The sequence below is a fragment of the Columba livia genome, chromosome 7 (genome assembly GCF_036013475.1).
Source record: "Columba livia isolate bColLiv1 breed racing homer chromosome 7, bColLiv1.pat.W.v2, whole genome shotgun sequence".
NCBI classification, from domain to species: Eukaryota; Metazoa; Chordata; class Aves; order Columbiformes; family Columbidae; genus Columba; species Columba livia.
The window spans coordinates 11,941,838-11,954,411 of record NC_088608.1 but is presented as its reverse complement, the minus strand read 5'-3'; the positions used below and the strand labels follow the sequence as shown (position 1 = coordinate 11,954,411).

At 42.0% G+C, this 12,574-nt stretch overlaps 1 protein-coding gene across 10 annotated transcripts in view; it reads right to left on the bottom strand.

The window, feature by feature from the left end:
• SEMA5B (semaphorin 5B) overlaps positions 1–12,574 on the bottom strand; it is a 269,944-nt gene that overhangs the window by 146,853 nt on the left and 110,517 nt on the right. Inside the window, exon 3 of one of the 10 annotated variants that reach the window (XM_065070524.1) lies at positions 8,467–8,521. The exons of 8 other annotated variants lie outside the window; for them this stretch is intronic. The gene's annotated coding sequence lies outside the window, so the exon portion shown is untranslated. Of the gene's footprint in view, positions 1–1,782; positions 1,932–8,466; positions 8,522–12,574 lie in introns of all 10 variants that reach the window. One more of the 10 variants, XM_021300946.2, reaches the window with a different exon arrangement.

Sequence of the window (12,574 nt, the reverse complement as noted above, 5' to 3'; positions counted from 1 at the left end):
TAAAACACAATGAGATTTTGGGGACTTGGTTAAATTGATACATTACTTAGCAATTTTATTATAAATGGGAGAGTGAGCAAGAGGAAGAATTACTGCAAGGTTTCCGTTGTGCTTACCAATGAGGTCCAGCACGTGGCAGGCTCCAGTCTATGGAGCCAGTTATGCTCAACAGCAGGATGCTTCTTCGTGGAAATTTGCAAATCAGTGCATTTTGTCTGCCAGTAATGGTTTCTCTCTTACCTCTTCTCTCCCCCATTTCCTCAAAGAGCAACATTAAACTCCTGTGAAATATCTCCAAAATCCATTCTGTCACTGTTCCATTTTCTCTCCCAACTCCCCACTCCCGATATGAAAACAGAGAGGAGGAAGCCACTGAAGACACCAAGGTTAAGGCAGAGGGAGACAAAGTCAAATTCCTACAATCATTTAAAAACGCACACCACCAGACCATTACAGCGACACGGGACGTTATGGATTGCAGCTTAACAGATCGCCATGGACGATGGATGATGGGGGAGAAGGGAAGAGAGAAATGTTCCTCCTGAGTTAACACTTACTGATTGAAGTGCACAAGTGGGCAGGGGACCGCGACAGCACTTGTGCTCAGAGCCGAGACTTCACGATATTAATGGACACACCATTGTCGCCAGACGCAATGTTTTGGTTTTGCGTGATTAATTGAAAGTCACACACAATGACATATTACGGGCAGGATAAAGCTGTCACTGGAAAGCAATTCTTCACAGTAATTCCTGCCAGTCTCTACATTCTGAAATTGCATACCCTGTTACAGATGACCGCTCAAGCACAAACACATTACATATCTTTATATAAATAACAATGCCTAACAACGGCAGTCTGAGGTAATCTCTGTGGGATATGTAATAGAGAAAAAGGTAAGACAGAGAAATTGTCTTCAAATATTAGTAAGCTTGTCCATGCTAATCTCCATCAAATAAGCTATTTCTCTTTTCCTCTAAAATGAAAATTGTTCCTGTTGGAGACACACAAAGTAAGATAAAAGGACATGTTGTGGCATAAATGACAACCAGAAGCCTTTCTTCTTCAAAAGGCCACTAGGTCTAAATCTTAAAAACGTATCTTGATCAAGACTAATTAAACTTTGACACAGTCGCTTTATCACTTACTTAGGTCAGTAAGTAAGTATCAGTAACTGGTCCAGCTCACTTTTTTAAAGCCCCCAGATCAAAGAGTCTTTTATATTTCTTTTGGCAGCAGCAAGAAGATATCAAATCATTAATTTTCTCCATTAATTTCATTTCTGTCAGAATCACTGCATTCAAAATACAATGTACAAAAAAAAAATCTCCAGTGCTCAAGGGAAAGGACACAGCCCAGGGGCATATAGGCGCCCAGGAAATAGCTCACGTCACTTATATTTTGTGTACGACAAATGCACCGCTGAATTGCCAGTAATGGTACACAGTTGTCTAATCTGTGGCTGGTGTTTAGCGCTCCATTTCCCATTTCATTGGCTAATGGTTAGATCTGTCACAGTGCTTGATTTATTTTCTTGCTATCTGAACATAAATTGAAGACAACACCCCACTACTCAGATGAGCAATATTTTAAAGACTAACCATCAGACAGGGTGGCATCATCCAAAACCAAACAACTTTTGCAACTTCTCCATTAAAAAGAGCTCAGTTTCACACCCCCACAGAGACTGTCAGAGGTTTTAGGCCCTATCAAGCACATCCACTTGGACTTTCTGTTACCAGCCACTTATAAAATAAGGAAAAGTGATGCAAAGGTCTTTACCTGCTCAGAAGAGGATCTCTTGCAGGCTCTTGTAAATCTGCCAGTGACAGAATCCAAGAGGAATGGGGACTGGAGAGCACAGAGCCTGGGCTGTCCTGGGGCCTGGAGGCAAATAGCAATCTCTGTCTTCACCTAACCCAGCCAGAGCCCTGCAAGAGAGTAAATCTGTGTCCACTGGCCTTTTTAACAGTCCCTTAATGACCGTTAACTTTTTTCAGCCAGCCATTGATTCTAATGGCATGTGCATTCACACACAATAATACCTCAGACGGCCTTCATTAATTTACCATGCATAATTTCTCTGAAAGCTTTTGCCAATAGAATACCCCTAAACTGACTCACTAACTCGTGAAGATAAAGCACTTTCTGTGTGAGACCATTATGCAGATTCACAGCATTCTCCTCAAATAAGTTAAAAAGTAGGTATTGTTCGGTGTCTACCCATTTTTTGGATGCAGCAAAGTACCAGAGCTCGCAAATGTAAAGCTGGAGTATCCGGTGTGACAATGAATATGTAAGATACTCCAGGCTGGGGAAGGAACAACAAGAAAAAAGGCAACTTATATGAAAAAGCCTTTCTGCTGTGAAGTTCCTGAAACCTCTTACAAATTTCAACAATAGCAAGTCCTAAAAGTGAAAGGCTGTTAAAGTACCAAGGGAAAAGGCAGCAATATAGATATTCACCAGCCCAGGTCCATTCATCCAGAAAGAGCAGGGGGAAAGCAGCAGCAAAGGGAGTGCATAAGAAACAAACTGTCCTGGAGAACAAGGGTTTGGAGCTGTCAGGAATTACAGTGCTGCCCGTTAGCCTTGCAATAAATTACGGAGCTGTCAGCATTCTCCCATTATAAATCTCCCAAGTCTGCTCTTACATACACTGATGCAAGATTCAGACCTTAGTCCCGTGGCAGCGATGAAAGTGCAGACAAAAGCACCACGGTCCCCCTTTGGAGGTGTAAGAGCCATAAATATAACCAGTGGTCTTATAAACTTTACAGGATGTTGATTTTAGGAAATAAAAGAGGATTTTTATTTTAATTAGAATTAATTTGGCTTTAAGCAAAGTCACATGGTGGCAAGTGAAAAGCTGATTGAAAAGGTGATCAGGCTCCTCTTCTGCACTATACTCAGGTCTTTTATAGACGTGCAAGTCTCTTATCCCTTCTGGAGGATTGATCACAGAGCCAACAAATGCTGCAACTCCACTTCTACGATAACAGGTGGCAACCTGACTTATGTAAAAAACTCCTTCCACAGACACGTATGCTTGTTATACCCTCTAATATTAAATGTGGAGGTAAAATGAAGATTAAGAAAAAATTAGACCAGAAACTTAACTTAATCTGTCTTAAATTCATGAGTTGTGGGGCTCAGGTTCTGGGTTCTCATCAATGAGCAGTGAACCAGTAGCAGAGAGCACAGGAGCAAATGTAGACACAGAGCAGCTGGATTAAGAACAGAGCTCTTTAAAAAAATCTCTATTAAAAGAAACCTTTGTATTTTTAAGAAGTGGCTTTTTTGTTGTTATTTCAGAATACAGACTTCAAAAGAGGACCTGTACACTTCCAGAAAAAAAATAAATATATATATATGTGCATATAATGAAGACTGACATGATATGTGGGGGAAATAGGCTCACATGGAGATACATTTTTAAGCAAACACCACCAGAAGGATTTTGGCAATGTGGATTTGGTACAAAGGCTGTAAGCCATTATCAGCATAAAGGTAATGAAGACTCAGAGAAAACACCACTGCCTGGATTTACTGTCGTTAAAGGCCATTAATATTGACACTAATTACATATGCTTAACTACAGCTTTGCCTGCAACCTTAACATCACAATATTGCCAATAAACTGGTTGGTCTAGGAAATAACAGACTTCTTCAAAAGCCCCTAAATATGTGTTTGCAGATTATATGGGGAAAAGTGATCTCATGCACCTGAAGAAGAATATTTCCCCTCTCCTCTCTTTCTTTTTTGGTACAGTTGACTCGCTCCAAACAAGCAGCTGTTCCCCTGGCTCCGAGGCGAGGGGCTGGTCAGTGGTGCCGGCACCCGGAGCCCGGCCCATCAACCCAGAGCGATGTGAGCATGGGCTGCAAACTCAGGCACTCCAGTGGCTACACTGAATCTGAGCAAAACATCCATGGCTGTACTAGACAGCAAGTAGTGCATGTGCTGGAGGATGTGGGGCTGGCAGCAGCCTGTCTGCTCCAGAGACAAGCAATGAGTCAAACACAGGCAGGAGACACTGGAGGCTCCGGCTGTGCGGCAGCCCCGCAGAGCTAAAGCCGCCCCAGATCAGCAGGAACAGCACATCATTCCTCACATTTTCTAACTTTTTAACAGTGTTTCCATACAATACCATCCTCTGCTCTTGGCTTGTGTATTACAGGGAAAAAGTAGGACAAAGTTTCCCTTTTTAAACCTTGATTTTTACTTTTTTTTTTTTATTGTATAGTGTATTTTTACTGAAATCTTGCAGCATATCTGCTCATAAAGTAAACAGCATAGCGCTCTGCCTCAGAGAGAATATATAACAGCAGAATAAAATTCTATCCATATGTCCGAAGTACAAGAGGTTCACAGTCAGAGCTGGCAAATGGTGTGATTAATCCTGACTGCATTTCAGTGAAGACAAATCTAGAAATAATGTACAATTTCTCTCTTTGTGAATTACCACTTGAGAAAACTCCCTGCCTGTATCATATACACCCAAAGCAATTTTTGAAGATTGTTTACAATAAATCAAATTTGGGACAGTACTTGACTGATGAAATTTCAAACACCATCTCTTTATTCTTTGGGTGCTCCTTTTATAATGTCAAGTTAACAGAAAAAACACAGCAGATACACAGACGCCAGACACATTCAAAGGTTTCCATCTGGGCTTTAATTACTATCACAGTTGCCTCACTAAATTGAATACGTTCCTCCCCCTCCTAAGGGCTTCGCCTTGTATCTGATTTAGCTTACTTTGCCTTGATGAACAAAATCTGGTATAATCATTTTCTATAATGCCCTAGAGGAGCATCATCCCATGTATAAACTTGCTGCCCCATAAGTCAGCTTTTTACATTTCTCTCTTCAGACATTACTCTGAACTTTACTCAGAGAGATTCTTCTTCCCTTCAGGAAATTATTTTGGAAAAGTCCTGCAGCAGATTTTCTCCAAAGGCTGCATTTAGATTAGATTAAGTCACTCGCATTATCATAAAGTTAAAAAAGAGGCAACACGGCAACACCATTTAAACCACTTCTTCCAAATGCAGAAGACAAACACAACCCTCTTTCTCCTCTCCACACAGCATCACCTGTTCCTGATCCCACTGACCAGTTCATTATTGCTTTCAGATGGTAATTAGTAAGCCCAGACAGCCTGATCTTTGCCATTACTCCTGACCTATTAGGCCTGGCCTCTCAGTTATTATCAGTGTCTTTCTGTAGGTGTTCTCAGAGAGCAGTAACAAGTACGCCATCTGTTTTAGCTCTCCTCATTTGAGCTGTTAAATAAAACCAAGTAAGATCATCCACAAGAATACCTTTGTTAGGGTTCTGCAGCAAGCTCTGAACCCTTTATAATTAACTGCAGATCTACTTCTTCGTTTCCAATAAGGTCACTCTTTCAGTAATCAGAGGTGGTCCCAGGAGGTAGCACATAAATAGTCTATACTGAAGCCTAAATTAGGCTAACACAGAACTTCCTGTACTCTTCACTGCAAATAAAGCAAATATTTATAGACTCTTGCAATTTTTGAGCTTCCTGCCTAAGAATTAGGATCAGAACAGCTCTTCTTGTCCATGGTAAATCAGAACCCAAGCAAATGTCCCAAAGCTTGGACACCTCAGTGTATCATTTTTGTTTGAACCTCCCCATGCCATTCTTTAGATAACCTTTCAAAAAATAAAAAGACAACAAAAAACAATTCAAAAGTGATATGAAAACAGACGTTGAAGGAAAACATCTCTCTGTTGAATTGCTGTTAATGCTTATTGTCACAAACTCAGAACATCTGGCTTCTATTCTGGGCTCTGCCACTGACTCGCTAGGTGGCCTCGGGCAAGTCCTTTCAGCTTTAAGTATCCATCTTTTTTATTTTCAAGCAAATAAGAGTTTTCCTTTCTTCTCCATTTGCTTCCTGTCTTGACCATCCAGAGCTATGCGTAATTTTAAAGAAGACAAGTAACATCTTCTCACTTCTCATATAAGTAGACACCTTGCTGAAGGATGGAGGCTTTGGGCTGTAAACACTTCAGGGTAAAGACCATCTCCTAACATTTGTCAAGTCTTCTGTTTTATAGACTATTTAGAGAAGGCTAATGGTATGCTGTAGGAGTTTCTGGAAGCAGCTGGCTGAGTTTCTGCTGGAATCATCACTTTAAACACTGTTGGGATGTCATTGTTTTATTCAGAGGTGTCAGAACGCCTAGAGCTTTGGCGAGCCATCTTTTCTCATTAGTAACTTTCACACAAGCCTAAATAAATGTGTTTTTACCGTGCCCAGCGTAATGCAGCTCCTATGTGCCACATTAACACAGCTAATAAATAAAAAATCCTATTCATGGTATTCTTACACCAAGCCAGCAGTAGAAAATGGACACTCATCAGGGAAGCGGGAAGCATTAGTGGCTGGGGCAGACGGTGTTAGCAAACAGGCTCCAGCTGGAAGTGTAAGCATTAAACGTAACTTTATCATTTATTTTCAACAGCTAATTCTGCATTTCCTTGCCCCTCTACCACCTCTTAGACGTCTGGAGAAAAGCATGGTACCCATTTATTCTTGGCTGGCTGATGAGCCAGGAAGCCTCTTTGTTAACATTTTGGCCTGGAAACCAGGAGCAGACCTGAATGATCAACGCTGTTCAGCTTCTGCCTCTACCCAGCCAGCAATGCAGGAAGAATGATACCAATGGGCGAGGAAGAATAGCTGCCACCAACACGCTACTTGCTTTTCAAATACTCAGTACCCAGCCTAAAAGTCAAAGAGCTTTCAGACATCACTGGAACACAACATTAATACACAGGGGAGTGTCTCTGTCAATGTATCACTGCAACTTCATGCCTCTTGCCCTGACTGGACCCAGCTGTGGTACAGCTTCCCTGCATCTCTTTATCACTGGCCATTCATCTTACCCAGAATGATAAAACGATCTTGTTTCCTGAGAAAGTGTTTTAAGAATAGAGACTTGACTTTAGAGCCAAACATGGCTAATTATCATAACTTGTATACACGTTATCCCCCAGAATCTGAAATTCCAGACTAATCAGATTATTCATTTCTTCCAGGTAGCATGGTTAACCGTCTTCCTGATCCACAGAATAAATATATTTGAACAAGCATTCTGCAACCACAGTGTCCCGTTGAACTCCACCCGTGCTATGGACTTACACAGTAAAGGTTCCCACCTCCTTTAGCCAGGAAACCAGCTCTTCTCCTTTTAGGACCAGGTCCTATCAATACAAATAATCCTGTATCAGCTTACTGAGACTCACTGAGTCTTTGACAGAAGCAATTTCACAGCCAGTCTGCAGAATCTCCTCCCCGCTGCAGCCTCGGCCCAGAGCTCTTTCTTGCCACTGCCTTTCTCTTCACCTCTCCTGTTCCCCAGATAGGAAGCCCAGCTCCCAGGCTGAGACAAATGCATTTTTCTCCAGAGCAGTGAAGCTAATGTTACTCCCAACAAAGTTATGGGAGTTACTTGGCCAAGACCCCTCGCCCATGAACACACCTGACAGAGGAGAAAGCTGAAGCATTCCTAACTACCAGCCTTGGAAAAATCCAAGAAAAGAAATCATTCACCTGTGCTCATAAATAATAGTAATACTTTGCTGTTGTGATTTTAGAAATGGAGCTAATGAAATCTAGGAGTGCTAAAGAAAAAGGAGCCTATAAGAGCAGCCTTCTGTGAATCCTGAGAATACGCTGCGTGGTTCACTATGAAGATGTCAGTTGCCCTAGAAACCTCATCAGCTGGAGTGGCAGATAACTGAAGTAGGTGAGATCTGTCAGAAAAAGTTTGGCACCATCAAACCAATGCTTTGAAAGCATAAAAATGACTAATTGTCTGTATTTTCTTCTTCTCCTCAGACAAAAGGCTCTCCTGGCAATGCAGAGCAGCTCTTCGTGTTGTGTTTCACTACTCACTCATTTGTTTAATTTCAGAGTGTAGGATTTAAAACTTATTTACATTTTTACTAAAAGCTTATTTCATTTAAATGAAAGATAAGTTAGTAATGGGCTTGCATTTGTTCCCCTTCTCTTCCATAGACCAGAGTTCAGACAACCTTCTGAAAAAGACTGGTGTCCTGCTGGCCCTAAACCCTACTTGACCTCACTATAAAGATGCCACATAACTGGGCACAGGTCTCATTTTCTGGCCAGGAGGCTATCAAGACAAAAAAATATTTGAAGATCTGACTTGCGATGCATCAAAGCACAAACACTACGTTTGATCAGCCTCTGTCTTGTCATATCGGAGTAGATTTGCTGCTTAAGGTAGTAGGTGAACACAGAGGCAATACAAATCAAGGTTTGGTTTACAAAACCAAAGTACGAGAAGACATTGACTTTTGCCAAGTCTACTCATCTACATCTTTCATCAACAGTAAATAAATAACAACATTGAAAAGAGAAAGATAGGCTTTGAAAACAAAATAGCTATAACTTATTTAGACTCACGTTTCCTTATTTGGCCTCTTTGTGTATGTTTCTTATTCTCTCTCCCTCCATTTAACTGGACAGTTTCCAAAAGAGGAGAAAAGAACAGAAAAGGAACAAAAAATTAATTATAAGCCATAAAAGTCATTCCAAACTTTCTTAAGGACCGGTGCCAGAGCAGGAGGAAAACTTGGGTACTCAGGATTTGCTGCACTTGTCTTCGCGGGTCCCCAGCGCTGCCAGTGTAACTGTGTCACCAGCACCCAGCACACAGCACCCAGCACCCAGCACACAGCACCCAGCACACAGCACACAGCACCCAGCACACAGCACAGCTGTTTGCATTCTCTCTGCACAGGGAAGCATTTTTTTTTTTGTTTCATACATTATTCACAACTTGCTGCAGCCATTCTGCAAATTCAGTACATCTCCTTTAACGCAACGATGAGATTGAGATGCAGATTCTTTGTTTTGTTGGTTTCTTTTTTTTTCTTTTTCTTGAATACTGAGAACACTGGATATGGGTTTTCTTTCTATTTAAATTTCTCTTTTCTATTTGGAGACGATTTAAACTATGCATTATGCAGACAGGCAACAAGTAAGGATTTCCTGCTCTAATCCATGCCTTCTCCTCCCGGCAAGCCTGCAGAAATAACCCTCCAAGCTTGGACAGAGACACATCCCCTACAGTTTAGAGAAGAGAGAGTCCCAACTCCCCCACACTTCAAAATCGTGTGGGAATTAATGTCTTCAGATAAAATATTGTCTCTTCTACCTCTCTGCAGTGAATAATACAAATCACAGTCAACTCCTTTGCAAAAAGCAAACATTTAACACTACCATCACCGTTAACAACTCCCTGCTTTTGAAAAACCCCTAGACTGCAGCCACTAAAACTTATTCTCACTTGATGTTCAGATGACAGATTTGCCAACAGACTTGGGAGGTGAAATAACATCACTAGGCCACTTGCTCCTTGGAGTTCAGCTTTAATAATGTAATGCAATATCATACGCTGAAGTCATTTGATGCACTTGATGCAGGAGGGAAATGTAGATTTTCTCGCTTTCTCTGTAAGTTTTAGCTTTGGCGCCACAGTAAGCTGCATCGTTCTGCTCCCACATCCCCAGACTGAACAGAGCAAAGAGTCAGATTCATCCCTGGTGTCAGCCTTGGCTTGGCATGAGGCCAAAAACAAAAAGAAACTGTGGTTTTATTGCCATTTCTAAAAGACTTATTTGAGCACAATGAGCACAGATTTCCTTGCACACTTCAGGTTTGGCAGCCACTTTGCATTTATTCTCCAGATAAAGTGGAGTATCTTTGTTTTGCTTTGAGAAGTTAATAATTTTATCATTGAAGCTTCATAACATACTGCATAGGAGTGTCTCTGGAAAACATCCATCTTGCAGCTGGGCAGGGTTGGTTACCTGTTCACTCACTACAGCATCACGGCAATATCGACCCTGTCAAGGTTGCTGAACACAAACTGGATTTCATTTCAATACTGCGTTGATGCCTTATCCTGAACACAAAATACAAATTTGCACACAACATTGTAGGAGCCAGATTCACACATGTGTCACTCAGTCCAAGTCCAGTGACAAGAGCAGACGTGTGTCATTCACATCAGCAGATCTCAAGGTGCAGGTCTGGCATTAGCTTCGGTGGGTTCTTGCAGCAACCCATCTGCAATAGTCACGCTTCCTAGTGGAGATTATCGCTCTGTATAGGAGGTACCCCATAAGTAAGTCTCCTCTTCCCACTGATGTGAAATCCTTTTATGAAAAGTCGCTAAGCTTTAGACTACCTGAGTGCTGCACCTAGAAAGCAGGGGACCCTGCTAAAGAACTGTGTAAGCCTTGCTTCTTCACCATGAGTGAGGCTCAGGGCTCATAGCAAAGCCCACTTTTTTTGTACATGGGCTTACATGTTAAATATGAGGGTCTTGACAGTGAAGTCAGTTCCAGGTTTCAATTACAAAGCGGAAAATCCCTGTGTAATTTCAGTAGCGCTGTATTCACTGAGCAAATGTTTGCACCAAGTTCAGGTCAAACCAAAAGCCACCTGCACAGGCTGGTATGCCATGCAATGAGTAAGGGTTTCTCCTCCAGAAGTAGGTATGTGTAGAGTTGTTTCCTACATTTGTAGGAGAACAGGAACTGAAAATGTAGAGTCATAAATACACTTAAGTGTCATCTAAGGCAGCACCTCTGTCAGAACAGAGTGTTACCAGTTACAGGGGCTCATGTTGTTTTTCCTCCATTGAACAGGCTGTTAAATGAACAAAACCAATTTGATCTCACACATCTAACTAGCATACAAAAAAAGCTCAAGAGCAGCTGCTGCCTACCTACAACTCTCTAATTCCAGCCCAAACAATCTGTTTCCCAGTTGTGGGAGAGCAATCCGCAAAAGGACGCAACAATCAGATGGAGTCAGCAGAGACGTGATGTTGTGCCTCCAGCTCTGGCACGCAGCTAATTACAAAGGACAATTATTATAATTAACGCCAGTGGATGTGGCCAAGTCTCCCTGCAACTGCTGTGGGGAATTTCTACCCCTGCCTCAACCAAAAGCCATCTGTCATACAGGAAAAGCACAAAATAAAACCCGTCCTTGCCAAATATTCTCAGTAAAATGTGTTATTGCCACTAACCTGGCAGTCATAAGGAGGTCACACAAGTTTCAAATAGGAGCCACACTGTGAAGTGAAAATCCCAGACTTCATATTCTCCACTTCATCGGGAAAATAGTCCATTGATTTACGCACTAAGTAGCTATTGCTGGAGAGGTGCAAGGACGGATAAGTTACTCCTGTTTATCCCAAGCTGGTTTAGTTTATTTAGTAGGGTTGGCAGCAGGTATCAGCTAGCGAAAATGGACTGGAAATGCTGCTACTGCACAGCAATATCAAGGTAGTGAGTTTTGCAAAAGCTGCTTGTTATTGGCCACTCACACATTCAAATTTTCTTGTCCTTGTACCTCAGTGACCACTTCAAAGGCAACAGGAATACGGAAAAATTATTAAAGCAGACATCATGTTCCTGACTGATCCATGCACAGACTGCTAAGAGGCAAATTTTGCTATGCAGGAAAGTTGTTGGCTATGACAAACTACTTTCTGTGCAACTAGGAGACAAAGCCCGTACAACTGTCTACCATGGTGCTCTGACTCCTTCTCACCTCTCCTCCTCTTGCTGCAGTGCTGGTGGTGAACTCCCATCACAAAATGCCCACTCGTGGACCTCTTTAGCCACTTGTGTCAGGCATCAAACTCTTAATTCTGTGCAGAAACCTTCACTTGCTAAGTATTGGAACCCAGGCCACTGCAAGAACTTTGGCGGTGGTACTCAGGGACATGTGAACCAGCTGAGACTGTCAGAGACTCACTCATTTGTCCTCCACTAGAGGAAAAAGCAAATGGCAAAGACAAAACTGTATGAAAAAAAAGAAAAATAAAGTTACACAGTGAATAGTGTTTAAGCCTTTTTCTTCCCCAAGTGTAGTTTTTACTGGAATAGAAAAGTAATAGCTTATGAACTCTCAAGACCACTTTTTTCCAGACAGCCCAGTCATGTTTTGCAGTCTTACCAGTTTGAGTGAGGAGCCCCTGACACTTCCCGGCTGATCTACCCTGCGATCCCCATGCCAGAGGCACTTACACTTGCACCCACGCCACCTTCCAAGCGTGTACTACAGGTCCCACTAGTGACTTTGTCACCGCAGAATGGAGCGTGGCTGCACAACTTGCCTGAGAATATTTGGGCCACAATGCTGCTGAAAAGATCCAAATTCACGGTATATAGCTACACATTGACACTGCCTCGTGGATGGCTTCTGAGGAGTCAAAAAGGCAAAGCTAGAGTCTGCTGAAGAAAGAGACACGTTCAAATGAATCTAAAGCTCAGGTCCATGTCATTCACTCCCATCCAGCTATTACAAGATCAAAGAGGTCCTTAATTTGGGCTAATATGGCTGAAACACCTGGTTTGGCTCCTAGCTCTGCAGGGGTAACATAGAATTTAATGTAAGCAGATAGATGACATATAGGCACCATTAAGTGCTAATACGTGCAAAAGCATCTGAAGGTGTATTCCTATTCATCCCTGTTACTGCAATAATTATT